The following is a 14,723-nucleotide window of genomic DNA, read 5'->3' as shown; positions in this document are numbered from 1 at the left end:
GTAAAATTTTATGTTATACAAAACACAAGACACTGCGCGAAGTTTTTGACAAATATATGCGAAATGAGAGTTCCAGGATAAATCACTGTCAAAAAAGACCCCAAGGTATTTAATTGAACAAGCGTATTGCACAGGGGCACACGAACAGGGATTGCAATGTGATGTGTGCAAATATAACGGGGAGGACAGGGTAACTTGCTTGACAGGGTTGTGGAAACAGATCAGTTGAGTTTTGGACGCATTTATATGGACTACATTATTCTGAAACCAGTCCATCACTCTTGTTGTTGCCATTTGTAAAGAAGAGATGGCGTCAGTGTAACTTCGAGCGTGTGAAACAAGGACAGTGTCATCAGCATACTGATATAATTTGATGTTCACAACATTAGATAAATCATTAAAATATAGGTTAAATAATAACGGACTTAAAATTGAACCCTGGGGGACGCCAGCTTTAATTTCAGTCAGGCTGCTACGAAATTTTCCAATAGACACAAGTTGTTGCCTATGAGATAAGAAGTTTTTCAGAAGCCGCAAAAACGCCCCCCGAAAGCCTAGCAAAGAAAGTTTGGTTAGCAGTATACTATGGCAGACACTGTCAAACGCTTTGCGGACGTCTAGAAACAGTGCACAAGCAATCTGATTGTGTTCAAACGCAGAGTTTAGTGTATCGGAAAAATCTTCAAGCAGCAACTGCGTACCCCGATTCGGCACAAAACCATACTGGCTAGGAGATAACACGCCATGATTGCTTAAAAAGCTGCTCATTGTCTTGAGCAGATGTTTTTCCAATATCTTCCCAATGCATGGAAGGATAGAAATAGGCCGGTAGTTTTCAATATTGTTGCGTGCGCCACTTTTAAAAAGAGGAATGACCAGCGCATTCTTCAGATTATCGGGAATGATACCAGTGGTAATAATATTGTTTAAAATGAGTAGTAGCACATGTTTTATTGCTTCGAAAGTTCTTCGCAGCTCTAATATTGAAATACCATCAATTCCGGGAGATTTATTTGGTTTTAGACTGAAAAGGATTGATTTGAGGTCATGTTCCGAAAACATGGGAAGAAGGGCGGATTCTGAAATACTAGTTTGCAATGTGCAAGTATCTGGATGAGGTCTCGCTACACCAGACACTTTTGAAAAAAATGAGTTAAACTCATTAGCGGTGGCAGTACCATTTGAGGAAAAATGAGACATCAGATCAACATGGCGATTAGCGTTTACATCACCACCTCTAAGATTGTTAATTAGGGACCATGTTTTCCTGCTGTCACAACGAGCGTCCGTGAATTTTGCTCGTAAGTTATTGCGTTTTGCTAGACGTATCATAGCATTGACCTTATTTCGAAGCTCTTTGTACCGAAGCCGCAAAGCAGTACAATTAGGACTTCTCTTTGTTTGAACCCATAATAAGTCTTTTGCTTGTATTGCCGTGAGGATTTCTGTAGACATCCATTTTTGGTCCAATTTACGTTGTTTGATTTTACAGACCCGTGTAGCTGCAAGCCGGAAATCGGTGAATGGTGTTACAAAGTTGTCATAGGCGTCGCTTGGAGGAACAGTCATCAAAAAGTTATGCCAGTCGTGATTCATTGCAAATTTTTCGAAAGCCAAGGGGTCAACAAATGATATTTGTTTGACTTCGTTTGGAGCGACCAAGTCGGTAGTGTCATCTGTTAGAGAGCAGCAGACCATGTAATGATCAGCAAGTTTCGTTGTAATAACGGCAGATTTGACACTTAAGTTATGTGCACGTATATTTATGTGATCTATGCAAGATGTAACTACATGACCAGCAAGGAATTCTTCGCGTGTAGGTTCACAGATCGTGTTTTTCAAGCCCCATTTGGAAATGACGTCCAAATAATTGCCAACTGTCGTTGCTGAAGGGCGTAACGTATCTATGTTGACATCCCCAATTAGGCAAACATGGTCCATTGACGACATCGAGGCCAGGGCAGTATCAAGTTCATCCAGGAATATACGACCGTTGCAACACGGTGGGCGATAAACCGCAAGCAGAAGTAGTGACAAGGAAGGTGCGCAAAGACGCACTGCCACAATTTCAGCTTGGGAAAACGAAAAAGTCAGCTCAGTTGTTGCCCATGTGTCCCGGATGAAAACTGCCACGCCTCCTCCCCTTTTAATTGGCCTAGTGTATGAAAAAACTTGGTATCCAATAATCTGATACTGATTGATGCAGGCGGACGGTATGTTAATCTCGGTAAGCACGATCGCATCGAAATAGGAGTTGAAAGGAGTAATTAAGGCCTGAAAATGGTCCCAATGTTTTCTAATACTACGAATGTTGACGTGAACAGCACGGAAGGCGCAACCATTAGGATTTGGGAAGAAACTAAGAACCTCGTTTAGATTAGTACATGTCTTGAAGGCAACTTTGTTCATGCTCATGCAATAATCTCGAGATCAGATGCCTTATTGATATGCAGAATAGGTGCATGTTCATCCCTCTTAGCCAGTATCCTGCCGTTTTTGGTCCAAACAAATTTAAATTTTGATTCTTTGCCTTTCTGCCTTGCCAGCCGATACAGTTCCCGCTGGGCACGCGAAAGATTATCGTTGAAGTAAAGCCGTGGAAAGGTACTGTCTTGAGCAAGGTCACGTAGGATTCCTCGTGCAGCGAGCCATTGCTGTTTGGCCGAAACAGTGTGCAATTGCACAAGGACTACAGGAATGGTATTGCTGCGCGCGGGAAGTCGGTGCACAGCAGAAACATCGGTAAGTTTGAATTCGGAAATGCTTAGCTTCGCCGCCAGTCCTGACAAGAAGGAAGGCAAATCCTCGTTGGGGTTATATTGCAGGCCATGAATCTCGAAATTGCAGCGTCGGCTGTATTGCTCTAATTCGCTAAGTTCAGAGCCAACCTTCTCAAGCAATTCAGCCTGGGCAGCAATCTTAGAGGAGAGTGTATCTACTTGCGTGCCAAGCTCGCCGACTGCTATCTGGTTCGCAGTTACTGTCGATGACACCGATTCATATTTAACAGCAAGGGAATCGAGCGACCCCTGTATCTGCAGAACAGTTTCTGCAGTTTTTTCTCCGATAGCTTTGAAGGTCAGTAGTTCTTCCACTCGACTAGCCAACATTTCAACAGTAGTCGTCAGCCGGTCCAGTTTATCGTTTACAGTCAAAAGTTGCTGTTCAAGTACTCCATCATCCGATTTATTACCCATTGAAGGGTGCTTGACAGTTTGTGTCTTGCATGCCGGGCATACCCAAGACCCACGTTTTGCTGCCGACATTTTCGAAAAAGTTGATTCAGCGACCGCCGAGCAGTTTTTACCCAGGTGGAAAGCTTCATTACAAACAGAGCACGTCAGAAACTTATCGTCTCGCGGCAATGGCTCAGCACAAGCGGTACAATCAGGCATTGTGGTGCAGTCGGCGGCAGAGAGCAAAACAGAAAAAAGAACGCGGGCAGGTGGTCGTTTCAACTCACCTGTCGACAGCAAAATGACAGATCAGTACATGGTACAGCCTTGCCGCCGACTGCGACGGGACTCAGCGAGAGCAGTCCTTTTGTAGACGGTAGTAAGACTTGATTGGGCTGCCGAGACCAGGTGACCAAGGCGACAGGAGCGACGTAGGGCGACAGGGAATGAAGCCGATGCAGGTCCTTTGGTATCTTGATGCAAAAATCGGTGATCCAGGCAGCCAGCACGCGTCGATGCGTGTTACCGGATTGGTAGCTTTGGGTGCGTGCGCAACCGGACAGCCTGTCGACAGCAAAATAACAGATCAGTACATGGTACAGCCTTGCCGCCGACTGCGACGGGACTCAGCGAGAGCAGTCCTTTTGTAGACGGTAGTAAGACTTGATTGGGCTGCCGAGACCAGGTGACCAAGGCGACAGGAGCGACGTAGGGCGACAGGGAATGAAGCCGATGCAGGTCCTTTGGTATCTTGATGCAAAAATCGGTGATCCAGGCAGCCAGCACGCGTCGATGCGTGTTACCGGATTGGTAGCTTTGGGTGCGTGCGCAACCGGACAGCCTGTCGACAGCAAAATAACAGATCAGTACATGGTACAGCCTTGCCGCCGACTGCCACGTCCAAACTACCACGTCCAAATTTTCTGATCCCCTATTGCGAACTGTGCTTCTGTACGTCTGCGCCTTTTGTCGTTTCCCTACTTTTCTTCCACCAATCCTCCAATCGCCTCTTACTAATGTCTATTGCGGACCTGCTTGCTTTACCACTGCCCCCGCGGAACCCAAGGGCTTCAAGGAGGCCAGTGATGCCTAAATCGACCGCTGGGTAGACTTCTTCACATTCTAATAAAATATGCTCCGTCGTTTCCCTACCTCTACCGCAGCAAGCATATGCTTCTTCTTCTTTCTTATATCTCGCTTTATTGGTGCGTGTTCTAATGCATCCCGATCTCGCTTCGAAAAGTAATGAGCTTCGGTTTGGTTTGGTTTGGTTTGGAGCCTGTAGATATAGCACAACCCACTACAGGGGATTGGCCATGAATCGGGCTGCAGTGGGTTGAAAAACAATAAATACGTAAATAGGATTTTTTTACTGTATATGTGATATTAAAAAAATTCTAATCGTTAATAATAATTTTCATGCTATAGTTTCTTAAAATTAGAAGTTAATATTTTTTTGGTTGCTTGTTTTGGAAAATAAAACAATAAATTTAGCATGGAAGTCTCCTTGTTTCCATTATAAAATTATATATGGCATTCTATACGTTCCTATTACAGTGTCCTAGTGCCGACGCCCCCAGAGACAGAATGATAGGTAGCGTGATGGCTAATCCAAGTTGGCGGAAGGGACCTTCTAGAAGTCGTTTTCTATGCACGTTGAACCTACGACACTCAATAAAAAAATGATCCATAGTTTCGGGCTCATTGCAGTGAAAACATTTAGGAGAAGGTGCCGAACCAGACCTATGAGAATAGAAATTAAGCCGTGGTATTCGGCAACGCAGACGCGTAAATGAAACTTCAAATTTTCTTGTTGCACAGCATCCGCTGTGCCAAGGAAATCTAAGGTGCTGAAAATCGGCGTTATCTAATACACATGATTTGGCATGTTCTTCTTGAATTGAAAATTTTTTAAATCTTGCAGAAGTGACGTATACCGACGGTTTTAAGATCCTCAGTACCGGGCTTTTAAGAGATGCCGCTGCTAGTGCGTCTGCTGACTCGTTTAAAGTGAGCCCCAGGTGCCCTGGCACCCATACCAGGTGGAGCTTCCCTTTGAGTTATCATAAATGGTTTCTTTCCTGAATTCGTTTTTTCCTCTTAAGTAGCTACTCATGGCAGGTTTCTTTTCCATTGCCGCCACCCATGAGATTAATTCAGCCTCTTTGACTTTCCACTTGACCTTCTTTGTTGCTGTGTTGCCCACCCCACAGGCCGCATACTTGCTGGTAAGCTTCCTAGTTCTTTTCCTCCACTGTGAATCAATGTTTCGCCTCTACAGATACCTGAACACTCTCCCAGCCCATTTACTTTCTTCCATATTCCTCAGCCGTTCTTCATACTCAATTTTACTGCGAGCTTCCCTCACTTCAAAACTAGTCTAGCCCATATCCCCCTGCACAGCTTCATTTGTAGTCTTCCCGTGAGCGCCCAATGCGAGGCGACCCACTGATCTTTGGTTCCCATCGAGTCCCGATGGTACCCCTGATTTAAAGCAAACAACCGCATTTCCAAAAGTAAGTCCTGGAACCATTACCCCTTTCCACATACCTCGGAGGACCTCGTACCTATTGTATCCCCATAGCGCTCTGTGCTTCATTATGGCTGCATTTCTCTTCCCCTTGACTGTTATGGTTTTTTCCTGTTTCCATATATCCATTGCCTTCGTTTATCCATATACCAAGGTATTTATATTCTGTTACCCGAGGCATTTCTTGGCCCTGTATCTCCACTGTCTGTTCACTGTTTTCATCGAATACCATAACACCTGATTTTCTAACACTAAATTTCAAACCTAAATTGTTGCCTTCCTGTCCACAGATATTAGCCAGACGTTGCAAATCACTTTGCTTGTTAGCTAGCAACACAATGTTGTCCGCACAAAATAAACCTGGGAGTTGCTGCTCTATTGCTGTACCCGCCTGTTTGTATGAGAGATTAAACCCGATATTACTTCCTTCTAGCGCCCTCTCCATCCTCACCATGTACATCATAAACAACAGCGGGGATAAAGGACACCCCTGCGTCAGTCCCTTGTTGATATGAACTTTCTCCTCGCTCCTCATCCCTTCCCATTAAACGCAAACGGTATTTTCTAGGTATATCTCTCTGAAAAGCTGTAGACAATCTTTACCTAAGCCTTCGCCTTCCAGAATATCCAACAAAATGTTGCGGTCTACGTTGTCGTAGGCTCCTGTAATGTCCAAAAAGGCCACACACAACGGCCTGCTTTCTGCTTTTGATATTTCAATACACTGAATAAGATACAAACAAGTTATCATCCACTCAGTTAATTATCAGCCACTTGCTACACTCCACCTCCCCCTGGCGCGTTCTTGATCGCGTTACCGCGAGCTCGCTCCCCTCTTTTGCTTGCGCGGGAAGGCGGCACTCGTGGAGCAATCATGTTGCGCCTCACCCTCGCACATAAAGCACATTGTGCGGGGTGCGAGAGGATCTTGTCACATTTGGGACTTTATACGGAACACGATGCGGTTCCACTTCGGTGGTTTCGCTCTTGTTGCGCAGCGCGCGACTTCAGATGTGCATTTGCAAGCAGCCGCTCGTAATTCAATCATTTGACCGGGCTTTCCTGGAAGTTTCCATTTATTGTCTCGGCATTCCTTTGAGGCAGCAGTGAAATTTCGCTATTTTGAGATAGCATACAAACGCGCTTCGTTATATTGAGGTTCTAAATAGGTGGTGTTCAATGGACAAGAGGTTATGAAAACTTAAATACTTCATTCTGGGGTGTGACTGCCCAATGAAATTTTGGTACAATTTATGGAGCACGTAAAATTGCATCTTGGAACAGTCTAAATTTCATTTTGGAGCAATTTGGAGCAGATAAAATTTAATATTGAAGCTGTTTGGAGCAGGTCAATCTAAATTTTGGCAGAATATTGGTAAATGAAATATGGCAGCACACTTCAAAACCGCGATGAAACCAACATGAAGCACGTAGCAGAAGTGCACTTTGTAGCTACAGCATACTAGAATATGGAAGATAATGAGAAGAAAGGAGGTAACTCAAGGGGCCCGATGTTATGTGGAAGAGTGTGTCGAGAGGCGGCACGGCACATGCTTTCCTGTAAAGCCGAGAACGTCAGTGGCACTACGATCGAACTATATATTCGCACGCCAGCGCTCATGATGACAGCGGAAAATGCTCCCAAATTACGCGGTCCAATCGACGCGGTAACAAATTCTCAGTCACAATAAGTCACTGCAGACTCAGACAGCCGCGATCAACCCGGGCTAATATAATGTAAAGCTATTTAAATCTGTTTTTATTGCGACATCAATCATACGGACACTCCAAGTGCATTTCTGCCATCGGCATCGCCGTGGTATTCCGTATAAAGTCCAGGGGCAATAATATCGTCGCCATGTGCCGTATGCTGTACAGTACGTGCGAGTTGAAGCACGCAAGGGTGAGCAGACAATGGCACCTGAATCTCTAGTGCGCAAGAAAGTTCATTATATTGAGGTTTAACTGTATATGAGTACTTGTGATAGCCTGTTTCCCTCATTGTGTTTTTTGTGATCGCAATAAAGTGATATTGCCGATACCACCTCATGCCGATGCCTCCTCGTGATACGTAAAGGGATGACAGAAGCCGTGAAGATATTTTAGTTTCCCAAACATTCCCTCTACAAGTTCTTTGAAAATATGAGCGCCAGGTACATACAACTCTTCCAGATTGCACTGAAATAAGACTTCCAGTTTAGGTTAGTTCGCACTCAAATTTTCATAAACCTAGGGGCCGAGGAGTGCCCAAAATTGAGACGCACGCTCTTCCCTCCTCCTATTCATGATCATTCATGTAATCATAACTGTTCATAAAAAAGTATGAGGGACGTTTCGAAAGTAAGCTTCGTCATATTTTTCTATAGAGAAGATGGTACACCAGGTGAAAGAAACAATCGTCATAAGAATTCATGCCCATTGCTGGTTCAACGACGTCAGCAGCATCAGTGGAGGAGGCATTAATGACGCATGTGCTGAGTGCCGAAGAGAGAGCGATAGCAGACCGCCGTGCCCATGGTTATTCGAGTACAAATTACAATGGCAGACAGATGTGTGCCGACAATGTGGTCAGCAATGGGAGTGCGTGCCGCTCTCCGGTATGAATGGGCATGTGGGACTACTGTGTCCCTCATCGATGAACGCCTACAGATCTTGTATGATCTTGTATCGCGAAGAGGTCACGTCTCGGGCCTTGCGTCGCGGGGTACCGAGTTTTAACCGAGTGGTTTCTTCAAACTCATTGCGCACTACAACATGTCTCAATGTTGGTGGCAACTATGTGGAAAAATAGTGCAAGGTGTATAGTTTGTGATGCCATGGTGCATTTGTTTTTTGGCAATAATGTTTCCGTGTGAAAATAACTGACGAAGCTTACTCTAGGAATGTCCCTCATACAATAATGGTGAAAACACCAAAAGCTTAAATACATACTTCTTCAACACATTTTTCAATAAATACCCTCAAGTAAATCTAAAGTATGCATCAATTGCAGCGATGCCGCTAAAATAATGACAAGAAAGCCATGCTTCACCGTAGTCATGACAGATCACACCGCCAATCTCTTGCAGCAAAACGAACGCTTTTCTATAAGTGTCGCTGTAGTTCACGTGCACTTCAGATTTGTTGCGGAAGAAAAAGGTAAGTGATGCCTGCAAGCATGGTGTTAAACTAAACTCACCGAAAAGTAACACTTCGGTGCAAAATTTCAGAATAAACGCACTAACGGTTCACCTGGATGACTCCCAAATACCCGACGCTCCAAGTGACGGAGCCAAAGTTGTTTTGGTTATTTCTTGGTGCAGTCTTCATCATTTAGGCACTCTTGGTGAAATTCGGCACAGGAATTTGTGCGAATATTAAAATGCGGCAATTGGAACAGAATTCCCACCCCTGGAACTCTTGTCCACTTCTTTCATTTGCATAAACGTATGCTTCAATGAGCTCCAATTTGTCCACAGGGGCCATATACAGAAACGTTCGCCTTCCGCGATAGTCACGTTCAATAAATCAAGCGACAGCTTACCCGTGACGTCAGCGTGCACTACCAACATGCGATGTCGCACGCTTCACATTGCATGAGAAAGAGCACCGTGCAGAGCTCCTCGGGTGTGTTGTTCTCGAGTGTAGTGGCTGCAGTACGGGTTCTGCGTACCGACTACGGTTGATTGCAGCCCCTTTAGGTAAAATAAATTAAATAAGGAAGGGTGAAATGTTTTATTTTAAATGAATCAACAAATATCGCTGTGAAACAACGTGTAAGACGCCAACAAAAAAGCTACTATAAACTACCACCTACCTTATCTCTACTACACTCCACCACCAACCGAACACCAAATGACGTGTTCATTTATTCAATATATGTCGAGAGCACCCATCAACACCATGACACTAAAATGGCGTAGGCCGGTACTACTAGATGGTGTTTATTTTCCGGTTTTGCTAGAAACGCCAATCAGTGAGCGCCGTTTGCGGAAGTGTGGCCAAGGCGGTAGTTTTGTGGAAGGCGAATGTTTCAGAATATGGGCCGAGGTATGCAGTGAAAAAAGATAAGATACTCTCCCGTGGTACATACAAATACACTCACAAGCGACATTGAGGGAGCTCAAGGAAGACAACTAGGAAGCCTTGAATTGGTGCCAACATTTCAACGAGAATACTTGCCCTCATCTATATTTTAAATAGGAAAACCCTTTCACCAAGGCGTTGGCACTACATTGCAGCTTCTTCGTCGTCATTCTTTAGTTCCCACTACAGCTACTACACATGCTTTTTTAGGGAGCAGAGTCTTGTGAAAGTCTGCCATCCTGTGAGCAAAGTGAACTGAGGTTGAGAGAGAAAGCCACACGCGTATAGGGGGCAGGCTTTTTGTGGCACCAGCAATGAACCTAGCTGCTTTATTTGGGACACTTGTGAACCACTTTATTATGAACTGAACACAGACAAGCTTCACCAGTTGTTTCTTTCTTTCTCAGCAAATAAAAATATCCCACTGTATGCATAGAGATATCACCTTGCACAGGCTCCTTCACTGCACACAGCTGTCTGCTGTTACAAATCAATCGGAAAATCTTGAATGAGTAAAAAATATGAAAAACAAAACAAAAGTGTCAGCGTCTGAATCAGCTGCAGGAGAATAATAAATAAATAAATAAATGGGCTAAGCAAAAATTAAATTGACAGTGCTGCAATTTCGTGTGTTTTGACAGCAGCAGGTTAGTTAAAGCAGCTTTGAACTTCGGTTTATCTGATATTTTTAAGACAGATTGGGGACGGTGATTCCAATTGGCTGACGTACTTGGGATGAATGAATTGAAAACGTGGTTGGTGTGCCATGAAGGAATACTAACCTTATGACGATGGTCGGTGCTAGCTAAAAGGTAACGAGGGAGCGTTATCAATTTGTTAAGAATTGGGTTGTCATAATGTAACTTATGCAACAGGCAAAGGCAAAATATTCCTACATTGTGATAACCAATGGTAATGATAAGCTTCCTTTCATATTAGTGACGCTGGAGTTACGGTGATAATTAGAAAGAATGAAGCGAGGCGCCCGGTTCTGGACAAATTAAGTTAAGTAGTTTTACAGAACTAGAAGATGAAAATTGCGGCGTATGTTGCCCAGCATGCGATTAGCATAGTTGGTTATATGGTCTACATGCATGTTCCAAAAAATGATTGGAAGAAATAAATATGCCTAGGCATTTATAACAGGGCACACATTTGAGGTTACTATTCTTAACATGATATGAGGGCAGAGTAGTATCACGATGAGAAAAACGCATGCACTTACATTGGCTTATGTTTAGTTCCTTGTTCCATGTGTTAGCCCAGTCAGGAGCATAGTTGGTATCAGACTGAAGACCTAAGTCGGAGTCGCTGTTAATTTCGCGGTATATGACACAGTCACCTGCAAAAGGATTAATTGATGAGCATAAGCTATCAGGTAAATTGTTAATGTAAATGAGAAAAGGCAACGGTCCCAGCGCAGATACTTGTTACACACCCGATTCAACTGTAGAAATGACAGAGGAAGTGCTATTAGCTGTGACAAATTGCAAGCAATCGGTGAGAAAAGAGTGCAGCCATGAAAGAACGTTAGGATCAAGGTTACGTTTACTTAGCTTTAAAAGAAGCAGTTGATGAGAAACCTTGTAAAACGCTTTCGAAATATGTAGGAATATACAGTCAACAATGGAACTCTTGTCAAGTGTGGAATTTAGATCCTGTGTAAACGATAAAAGTTGAGTTTCACAGGAAAATGACTTGCAAATTCCATGCTAATGATCATGACATGTTCCATAATTTCACCGGGAATGCACGTAAGTGAAATGGGCCACTAATTATGTGACGAATGGCTATCCCCAGACTTGTGCAAGGAAATCACCTCCTCAACCTTCCAGTCTTCTGGAATGAAGGCTGTCTGAAGAGCTTGCTGGGATAGATGAGAAAGCATTACAGCACTGTACACTTTAGTGCTGATTAAATACTTGGAATTCATATTGTCAATGCCACATGATGAAGAAACTTTTAACTGATGTGTTATTCTTTCTATGCCAGCAATATCAAACACAATAGGGTCCATCGGTAAAAAGTGGGCTGATGCACTCGTGTGTCTCTGCAGCTCTACGCTTGTGGAGCAATTGCTTTTCTTTGTCGTAGTGAAATAATCGACGTGCTGCAAACATCAGCTGACTTCTCGAAATATCATTAAGCTCATTAGCGCATAGCTAGGCAACGGCGGCAGCAAAGCCGGTGTAACATTACCGCACCACCACGATGGCTACCAGTCACGCCGAGTAATGTCACGAGACGAACCAATGACGCATTCGACGACTGTAAGGACCGGGGCCTACTTTCACACGCTTAGTGCGCTGAAACTAAGGCGTGCTTGCTTGACAACTCGATGCGTTGCGCATTTCTGCAACGGGATCCTGCACGATTCATTTATTCATAGAAATGAATATTAAAAAGTTGAACTAAACTATGGGGTTTTATGTGCCAGAACCACGATGCGATTATGAGCTATGCCGTAGTGAAGGACTACGGAATAATTTGAAACACCAGAGATTCTTTAACATGCACATAAATCTAAGTACACGGATGTCTTCGCATTTCGCCCCCCTTGAAATGCGGCCGCCGGGGCCGGGACTTGAATCCGCGACCTTGCGCTTAGCAGTCAAATACCATAGCCCTTGAGCAACCACGACAGGTCAATAAATCTTGCATCGGGTAAAACCCATTCGTTCAAATGTTGCACTCGCTTCACCATTATACCACTTAGTTCATCTTTTGATGTAAGGAATTATAAAACCAATACTGGTAACTGTATCTCATGGATCCCAACTATAGAACCAATTGCTTCCAGTACAACTGGAGATGGCTCCAGTTGAATCCCAACAGAAACGAGTTGCTAGCCAGTTGGCTTCTAACTGGCACCTGTTGTCCTGTTTAACTGGGACCAGTTGGTTTCCTGCTGGAACCGGTTGGTCACATTCACTACCAATAGAAACCTGTTGGGTTCTAGTTTAATATGCTTGTCTGGGATACTACCTACAATAAAATATTTCCTACGTTGAGAAAACGATACCCGACAACGGCAGGTTATTCCAGGGTTTGAGAGAAGTACAAGTCACGGGTGAAGAAGGTGTAAATAAACGCTGTCAGAATTCAAGTAGGCGATCATTGGCTGCATTTTTGCATATTCCAGACGTAAATTAAAATGCGTCCTTCGAAAGCAGAGTGCCGTTCGTTTATATAAAACCACTTCTTGTGTCCATGGCGTGTTTCAGTTGTGAATTGAAATACGAAATCGATCTTTTAGCGAGTTTTAATGCACATTGTTCATTGGACTTTCTTATCCAAGGCCTCCATAGTCTCACCAATGATATGAGTTGAATGGAAATGATTCTAATTTTCCAATGGCACATGGGGAGAGCCGAGGAAACAAAGCTTCATGAGCAGCTTGACAAGCCCATCTACCTCTACAGTACGTTGTCACAGTCGCCGAGCCGGATGCATATAGAAAAATAAAAAAACTCGCACGCAAAGTTTTGGATATTCGCAATAAACAAAACATGCTCGAACATGAGGCAGAACATAGAAGTATTAAAATGATGTTGTGAAGTATGTAGTGAAATTAAGAAAAGGTAAACCAGAGATTCGCAATGAATGAAAACAAAACATCTCGCAGTAATATGCTTATACAGCAAATGATAAGCGCTTAAACGAAAGCATTACACAGAGCATAGGACGATGACACTGTATTCCGATGGTATATACATTGCAACAAACTGGCATGCTGTAGCAACCGTATCAACACTTATTTCGCAGAATGTTATAAACACATGGCTAAGACACACCACAAGGGATATAAATTAGAGTTTTGCGAGAAATATTCCATACAAGTGCTTCCATGTGTTTACATTTGTTTAATATACGTGGTAGGATGTTAACTAAACTTTGAGATATGTACTTAGTTTAGCATTTCGGAACGTGCCAAAGGTCTCAGTGCCTGCTGTTATGCACGGGTACATTGGTATGAAGATGCGCCACAGCGCACAGGGTATTGACATTAGCTCTTATTTACCTCCTGTAACTATCAGTTAGCCTAACGCAATAAATGTCAGAAATTTATTAACGTATGTACCAAACGAACAAGTCATCTTCGTGTGTGAAAATACTTTCCTTAGAAATGGAGCACAACACCTTCTTCTATAAAGTGAACATTTTTTTGCAAGTTAGTAGCGATTGCTGTTCCCCATACAAGCTGGCAATAATTCAGGTCTCACAAAATTGTAAATTACACGATCAAGACTTTTACTTTCATTGGAAGGAAGTGCCGATGTCAGCCTATTAGTCCTCCTATACGACACAGCTTTGTTGCAACTGCATTTGCACGATTATCCCAACTCAGGTGACCCGCAAAATGCACACCTAAGTGTCTTAGGCTATCCACAAAGACAGTTTTCTAGGAGCCAAAACATAACTGGGACGTCAACGGAACTTGCTGGCTCTTAGCCGTGATTACTCGTTTAGCATTGAACTCATTATTCTTCAGCTAATCTACACCTTATTACCATTCTTAAACAAAACAATTTTTTCACGATATAGAACTGCAAAACTGTCAGTGTTGGCCTAGGTGAGGATGCGCATAGATTTTTTGTTCCCAAAAGCACTCGACCGCGCTGAAAATAAAAAGATTGATTTCCTATCTAAGCTATATTTGACTGTTCGAAAACCGGTCGGGACGACAATTTCGATGCAATTTTTGACCATCACTTCACTCAACTTCAAGGGAGCCTATGTTTTCAACTGTATTTCTTTTTCTACGTACACTGTGCTAGTACACTCTAACTGTACTAAAGAACTCGTAGTTGAATAACCAGTAGGGTTTTTGAGCGGTTTCTTCATTCTTACGTACACGCATATGTCAAAATAATCGCTGGCTTTATTATTTTTCTCATTGTAACATAACTTCCCCTTCTTGTCATATGATCCTACCGTGTACTACATGGCCA

This window comes from Dermacentor albipictus, chromosome 6 (genome assembly GCF_038994185.2).
Source record: "Dermacentor albipictus isolate Rhodes 1998 colony chromosome 6, USDA_Dalb.pri_finalv2, whole genome shotgun sequence".
NCBI lineage: Eukaryota > Metazoa > Arthropoda > Arachnida > Ixodida > Ixodidae > Dermacentor > Dermacentor albipictus.
The sequence above is the reverse complement of the archived record's forward strand: the minus strand, read 5'-3'. Positions refer to the sequence as shown.